We start from the raw sequence: 6,262 nt of genomic DNA, 5'->3' as shown, positions 1-6,262 counted from the left end.
TAAGATGGGGGCACACTATTTTATAAAGAACCTTAGCGTATCCCCAGAATCTCCTGTGGTGCTGGCCAGCCTCTGCAAGATCTTGAGTGACGTCTCAACTATTTCTCTCTTTCAACAACAGTTGTAGACGACAAGCTGTAATCGTTGCTGCTTGTTAGGTCTATAACGTTCAACAGCAGGTTAGGGGTGCTGGACTTCACTTGGATACGGTTTTCGGCATCATCAATAAGCTTCTCGAGAATCTGTAGACCAAGCCAGGTGAATTCAATACTCTCAAGGTTATCGCGGTCATCATCCCTCGTCCTCGTGGGAGGGGAGCGCTGACCGATCCTCTTCTTTTTCACAGGAAGGAATGAAGATTTAGATGGCACAATTCCAGGAAAACTCTCAATTTGCAGGTATTGAGCGAGCTCTAGCACTATGTTGGCGGCATGCCCTCTGGTGTCTTCATCAGGGCCTTTGAAGCCCAGCATGTCGACTAGTTTCCCCACCGTCTGAGCGGAAGCTCCAAGCTGCGTAAGCACCATATCTTCGTAGCTGCCCTTCCTCAGGAGGTAGTCAAGAACCTGGACTCCCATCAGCTGGCCCTCGACTGAATCTGAGTTTGTCTTCTCCATTGATAACGTGACCAAATCCATCTTCACTGCAGTAGGCATGTTCTCCTTGATACATTTCAAGTAGTTCTCCTGCACGTACCGAGACAGTGCCCGGATGCCCCAAACACCGAGCTTGTACTTGAGGCAGACCGTCTTCAGCGGCCTGATCGGGCTTCGGGCCTGCCAGCGTCCCAGCGATGAAGAGATGCCTTGCGCCAACACCAACCCGTAAAGCATGTTCAGCGCGACCATTTGATGCTCTTGTGGTCATCGCTGTGCCAGTACTTTGGTTCCACAAAATGCTGTTGTTTCAAACGAATCGCCGTGCGCGGCGGCCTGACGGCGCGGAGGAGGCGGCTGCATGCTGCTGGCGAATGGCTCGCACGTTGCGGCGGTGCAGCACTGCTCTGCGGCTGCGTGCGCGGCGGCTGTACGCGCCAGCGGCGAGCGGCGGATATGCTCCTGGCGTCCAGGGGCTGTGAGGTGGGGGCCATTGCGGAGGTCCCAGATCCAACGGTGGCTTGGCGGTGGTTGGGGCGCGCCGAAGCTGCGGGTGGTCCTGCTCTGCGGCGGCCATCCCGGTGAGGCGGCGGTCAGGAGCGGCGTTGGCGCTGATGTTGGCGGCGTGGAGGCCATTCAGGCCAGCAGACGGCGGGCTCGGGCTGCTCCTCAGTGCCGGGTGGCTACGTGTGCAGTGCAGCCTTTTTTTCGGCGGCGGTGCGGGGCAACCCCGGTGACAAGGCAAAACCGAGTCCGAGGTGCGGTGTCCTGCGGTGGGGTGGAGTGGCGCCCGCGCTTAGTGTAAGAGGCGACGAGTGTAGCGGCCTCGGAGGTGTCCGAACTTGGTTGGTGCTTCGGCCGGTGGGTCTGTGTGGCGTTGGGTCCTGTGCAGTGGTGACCTTCTCGGTGCGACGCGGTGCGGTCTGCTTCACGGTGCCCATCCAACGTCACTCAGTCACTTCCAGGGATCGATGACTGCGCACGTGCGTTGTGGTTTGTGCCAGTGGTCACAATGGCTCGTCGGCCGCCGGTCCTGCATGGCGGCGGTTGGTTTCGGCTAAGGGTAGTAGTGCTCAGCTTCATGGAGGCGAGAGCGTCCTTGTCCATTGATGGTGGGGCTACAGGGAGTGGCGGCTCGTGGCTTGTCGTGCTCGACCTTGGTGCGGTGGTGGTGGCCCTATGGGGTGCGGTGGTGATGCTTGTCATCGATCATCGTGCCGTTTGGACTCATACAACTTGTGTGACGTGGCCGTGTGATATTTGTGCAGTGATCCACAAGTTGTAGGTGCGGCCACATGTGATGGCGATGCGGGGGTGGTGGGCCACAAGAGTTGTAGCGTGCGGCGGCTAACGTTGCATGGCAGTGGTTAGTTCGGTGTGATGGCTAAGGACGGCGTGCGACAAGACGGCGGGTCATAGATTGCGGCGGCTAGTCCTGCTTAGCAGTGGCTAGTTCAGCGTGGTGCAATACGGCGGCAAGACGATGGGTGGTGCGACTCAGCGGCTAGCCCTGCATAGCAGTGGTTATCTCGGTGTGGCGGCAAAAGACACTATGGTGGCAAGGCAACAAGCGGCGACCTAGCTCAACCCTGTGACAGTCGGTCCCACTTAGTGGCAGCCAATTCGGCCTGAGGGCAGCTTGGTCCCTAACGCGACCAGGTGGGCTTAGAGGTAATGGTTGGCGCATCACGTCGGTGGTCAGGTTCCTCTCTACGTCGGTTGGTCTTGCATGGCGACGGCCGATATGATATGGAGGTGGCTTGGCCGATGCACTTTCATGCAAGGCGGTGTTGCAACGTCTGGTCCCGCTTTGCGGCGGCTAGGTCAGTAGCTCAGTGATGGCACGGTGACACGGCGACGGTCGGTCACACATGACGCGGCTGATTTCAGCGCAAGGCGTATGTGCTCGGGGATGTGGAGGGTGATGTCGTGGTGTTTTATTTCAGTTGTCGGCAAGTGTTGTGGTCCTATGTCCAACCAGCCGAGTAGGTAGTTACTACCGTTGCTATTTGTTTTGGTTGTTACATTTGTTATTTTCTTTTTTCCTTATTATAGTCTCCTAGACTATACTTTTTTATTTTTTCCTGCTATATTAATAGAAATGAGTAATGTCCGGTGCTGTTCGTTCAAAAAAACGAATCGAAGGCTGTAAGATGCATACTAGGACTGCAGCCACGACCTTAGGATGGCTATCAAGAAGTAACGTAGGAGTGGACTGTGCACGTCAACTCCAGCATTGTTTCTTCCAAGTCTTGCATGAACTCATTGCCTTGTACGTGCTGTTAGAGATAAAGAATACTTCAGTTGCAACCATAGATGTATCTCGGCTGTAGCTATGGAAAGATTAGTTTGAATTGTATCCGAGATAGTCTGTTGGAGATGGAACCGAACTCAAACATCTGTGGTTGGTTGTTGTATGTGATCAAGGGAGCCAATGCACGTACCAGCCCGACAGTCTCTGCGCTTTCTATATTTGGAAGAAAAAAAAGCCCTCCCGTGTTTTTCCGTTTTTGAAAAAGTTTTCACGGAAAATATTTGATTCAAAGAAGTTTTGAAAAAAAATTGCACGAGAAAAGTTTTGCTCAATAGTTTTGAGAAAAAATTAACGAAAAAAGTTTTTGCTCTAAAGTTTTGAGGAAAAATTAATGAGAAAAGTTTTGCTCCAAAGTTTTTGGAAAAAAAATTACGTAGACCCATGCTACAGTCATCCACGACTTGGGTGCCAACAGTCACGTGGGGAACAGAATTTTCGGTGATCAAGGCCGGTGTTAGAGTTTGGGTAGGACTTACTCTTTCACATGGCATCAAGTCCTCCTCTAATTTCATCTATGACAAGCAGCTCCTCCTCTTTGACTAGTACTCTGTCCAACACCTCCTATTCGACTAGTACTTCGTCCGTCGGAAACTCATCTTCAATCGTCGTTGGCATGACTTTCCCGTCCGTGCTAGGTCATCCAGTCATTGAAAAACTTGCCAAGACCAATCATGCGCTTTTGGAAGGCGCAGGTGCTTCCTGCTGTGCGAGGCGCCCAACTCGAAGACTTCCTGGACGACACAAATGTCGCACCTCCAAAGCAGATTGGTGTGCAGTAGGGTGACCAAATGATCAGGGCTCCGAACCCTACGTAAATGCAATCGATTGCCCTAGATCAACAGGTGCTAAGCTACTTATTGTCCTCCCTTTCGCGCGATGTTCTAATTGAAGTTGTTGCTATGAGGTCCTTAGCGCAAGTGTGGAAAGGCGGTTGAAGATATGTTTTCGTCACAAACTCATGTGTGATCTGTTGACACACGCATAGCTTTGGTGACTACACAAAAAGGCAACATGACTATTGTGGAATACGTCGGCAAGATGAAAGCTCTAGGAGATGAGATGGCCACTGCAGGCCGTCCTCTGGATGATGAAGAGATGGTGTCTAATATCCTTACTGGTCTCGATGTTGATTTCAATTCAATTGTGTCCGCTATTATGGCACGTGTCGAACCCATGTTAGTCAGTGAACTATACGCATAGCTTCTAAGTTTCGAGACATGCATGGATCTTCTCCAAGGAAATTCTCAAGCATCTGTCAACATCGCCTCACGCGGTTGTTGCAGTGGCCGAGGTAGTCGTGGTTGCCATGGGTGTGGTCAGACACGTGGCCGAGGCAACCATCTCAGTGGCACCAAGTACAACAATAGTAACTATGGTAGCAATAATGATGGAGGCAACACACGATGACCCAAGTGTCAGTTATGCAATGAAAAAGGGCACATGGCTGTCAACTACTGGAATCGCTTTGATCCAGACTTCGTTCTGGAAGAAAGGAGTGCAGGTGCTAACAAATATACTGGCAAGGAATAGATCAAGACAGCTAGTGGTGCAGGTCTAAATATTAATCATGTTGGTCATGCTATTGTCCACACCCCTAATCATAATCTTTATCTAAAGAATGTTCTTCATGTTCCTCAAGCTGTAAAGAATCTTGTATCTGTTCATCGCCTTGCTACTAACAACTGAGCTTTCCTTGAATTTCACCCTGATTTTTTTTCTTGATCAAGGATCAGGTATCAAAGAAAGTTCTCCTTCAAGGCAGGTGTGAAGGTGGCATGTATCCACTTGCTATAAACCCAACCAAATCCAGAAATGTTTTAAGTGTCATCAAACCCTCCACGGACAGATGGCACAGTCAAATATGACATCCTTAGCTCCCTATTGTTCAGCGAGTCATTAGTGAGAATAATCTTCATTTTTCTCATAAGTTTAGTGCTGAGTCAGTGTGTGACGCTTGTCAACAAGCTAAGAGTCACCATTTACCTTATTCAAAGTCATCTAGTGTGTCTACTATTACTTTAGAACTTGTGTTTTCTGATGTATAGGGTCCTGCACCTAATTCGGTTGGAAGAAAGAAATATTATGTTAGCTTTATTGATGATGATAGCAAGTTCACTTGGATATATTTGCTTAAACACAACTTTGAGATCTTCCAAAAATTTCATGAGTTCCAGAGTCTAGTTGAGCATCTTTTTAGTAGGAAAATTATTTTCATGCAAACAGACTAGGGTGGACAATATGAGAAACTTAATTCTTTTTTTTTTTTCAGAAGGTTGGAATCACTCACCTTGTGTCATCTCCTCACTCTCATCAATAGAATGGATCTGATGAACAAAAGCACCACCACATTTTAGAGGTTGGTCTTTCTCTCCTTGCTCACACATCAATGCCCATAAAATTTTGGGACAAAGTGTTTCTTGCTGCCACTTATCTCATTAATCACACATCAAGCAAAGTCATTCAATATTCCACTCCTTTAGAAAAGTTGTTTGTTCAAAAACCTGATTATTCATACCTTTGCGTGTTTGGGTGTGCAAGTTGGCCTAATGTTCATCCTTATAATTCCGAGAAGCTCCAATTTAGATCAAGAGATGTGCTTTTCTAGGTTACAATAATCTCCACAAAGGTTTCAAGTGTCTTGACGTACCCACATGTCTATATCTCTCGATACATCATCTTTGATGAATCTATTTTCCCCTTTGCTCAACTCAATAACAATGCACATGCCCCTCTTAGGTTTGAAATTATACTTCTACCATCAGATCCTTTGAACTCATCTGATCCTACTGCTAGGGGGTGTGCAACCTGATCAACTAATTAATATTTCTATAGCAAATACTAATGATTTTGCAACCAGTGCATGGTGTGTTTTGCAACCTCATAATCCTAGTATAGATGATCCAAGCCGTAGTGGAGCTTCTTTGGGATCCGTGTATGCAGCTGTCCATACTCTGCATGGATCAGTTTTTGATCCTACGCCCATCTTTGCCATGGAACAGCTGCATGGTATGGCTCCGGTGTCAGGACATCAAAATTCATTTTCATCAGATAACTAGATGGGTCCAAGAGTTCAATGCTGGAGTGAAGTAGTATGGTGAGATATCCAGCATCCATTTTAAATCTGATGGTTGTCTGTTGGTGCAAAGCTTCAAATGGGCGAGGACCGCATTTGTTAGCCATCATTCCATTTTTGGATGAGCTGTTACTTTTTACTTTTACCCTTTTTTGCTATAACTTCAGTCCATTCTGGACATGTAACGAACTTTAAACGAAGTGGTTGGATGAAACATAATCATGACAGAAATATTCTAGCATAATTTCTAGTAGCTTCTAGGGTTCTTCGTTGTTCTTC

The 6,262-nt window shown here is 48.1% G+C and overlaps 1 non-coding gene across 1 annotated transcript; it reads left to right on the top strand.

The window, feature by feature from the left end:
- Nucleotides 1–3,987: 3,987 nt before the first annotated feature.
- LOC133910338 (small nucleolar RNA Z247) lies at nucleotides 3,988–4,126 on the top strand. The gene has a single exon (XR_009908510.1). It is a non-coding gene; the product is annotated as a small nucleolar RNA Z247 (small nucleolar RNA).
- Nucleotides 4,127–6,262: the final 2,136 nt, after the last annotated feature.

The sequence above is a fragment of the Phragmites australis genome, chromosome 2 (assembly GCF_958298935.1).
Source record: "Phragmites australis chromosome 2, lpPhrAust1.1, whole genome shotgun sequence".
NCBI lineage: Eukaryota > Viridiplantae > Streptophyta > Magnoliopsida > Poales > Poaceae > Phragmites > Phragmites australis.
Note: the sequence above shows the minus strand (reverse complement) of the source record. Positions and strands in the feature narration are given on the sequence as shown.